Source organism: Propithecus coquereli, unplaced genomic scaffold (genome assembly GCF_000956105.1).
Source record: "Propithecus coquereli isolate 6110/MARCELLA unplaced genomic scaffold, Pcoq_1.0 Scaffold468, whole genome shotgun sequence".
NCBI classification, from domain to species: domain Eukaryota; kingdom Metazoa; phylum Chordata; class Mammalia; order Primates; family Indriidae; genus Propithecus; species Propithecus coquereli.
Window position 1 is genome coordinate 1,501,090 of NW_012150485.1, and position 1,732 is coordinate 1,502,821.

Here is a 1,732-nt window from a genome sequence, read left to right on the forward strand (position 1 = left end):
ATTTTTAGTTGTCCAATTAATTTCTTTGTATTTTTAGTAGAGACGGGGTCTCGCTCTTGCTCAGGCTGGTTTCGAACTCCTGAGCTCAAACAATTCGCCCGCCTTGGCCTCCCAGAGAGGTAGGATTACAGGCGTGAGCCACCGCGCCTGGCCGGCCTTTCCTTTTTAACTTGATATACTCCTATTGATTCTTGAAGCCAAAGGATAGGTGAGTGGATGGGGTGAATGGATGTATGGTTGATCAAGTATAAAAAGTGTCATCCTGCCATCAGGGAACATGTAGTCTAGTTGTAAATATTCAGAAAGGCACTTTCCTTTTGCTTTGATTTCATAAGCTCTCCTTTCAGTTATTTTTTGCTTTAGGTGAAAGATCCTTTTAAACACCACAAGTAACACTGTCAGGTGTGTAATCACTTCCTATTTCTGGAGTAGAACTATATTTGTCTGCTCTGGACATTTTTCCTTCAAACATTCAGACAAAATTGCAAAGATAAGATTACTCGTAGATATGAGACCCTAAATGCCAAGCCTGCCTCTGGAACTGACCTTGGGTAAGTACCTATGCCTTCCATGCCTCATTTTCCTAACCTCTCAGTCTCTGTTTGTATAAACTGGGGATAATAATAGACCTACACCTCACATTTTTGAGAAAATCAAAGGCATTAATTCATGTGAACTGCTTAAGAAAGGCTGGCTCATAGTCAGTACTCAATGACTGATGGGCATTATAATTATTCTTCAGTCATACTATGCATGTAGTATCTCTTGAGTCTTTCATTTTTATTTCTGTAAGATGCCGATAACATTTACATTCTAGCTATAATCTTTACACATCAAATTTAAGCATTTAAATGTAAGCCAGAACAATTTCAGTAATTCTGGAATCTGAATGATGGAAGCTTGGGACCTCACTGTACTAATTTCTTTTGTATATTTTTGAAATTTTTCATGATACAATTTAAAATCAGAAATGTGTAAATATAAGACACATTGACCATTCATTTATCTTCTTTGGAGAAATATCCAATTCCTTTTCTGATTTTTGAATTGAGTTGTTTGAGGGTTTTTTTGTTGTTGTTGTTGAGTTTTAGGCATTCTCTACATATTCTGGATATTAATCCCTTATCAGATATATGATTTGCAAATATTTTCTCCCATTTCTTAGATTTATAATTCATTTTTAAAAATGAGGTTGGCCAAAATAAGCTTGAAGGCCCTTCCAGCTCCATGATTCTGACTTCCCTGTTTAATACATTTTTTATTTTTTGTAGAGACAGGGCCTTGCTCTGTCATCTAGGCTGGAGTGCAGTGGCACAGTCATAGCTCACTGCAGCCTCAAACTCCTGGATCAAGCAATCCTCCCACCTCAGCCTTCTGAGTAGCTGGGAGTACAGGTGCACACCACAGAGCCTGGCTAATTTTTCTCATTTTTTGTAGATATGGGGTCTCACTATTGTTGCCCAGGTTGATCTTGAACTCCTGGCCTCAAATGAGTCACAATGCCTAGCCTCTGTCTTAATAAATTTTTTCCTTTTTTTTTTTTGAGACAGAGTCTCACTGTGTTGCCTGGGCTAGAGTGCCATGGCGTCAGCCTAGCTCACAGCAACCTCCAACTCCTGGGCTCAACCAATCCTTTTGCCTCAGCCTCCTGAGTAGCTGGGACTACAGGCATGCGCCACCATGCCCGGCTAATTTTTTCTATATATTTTTAGTTGTTCAATTAATTTCTTTC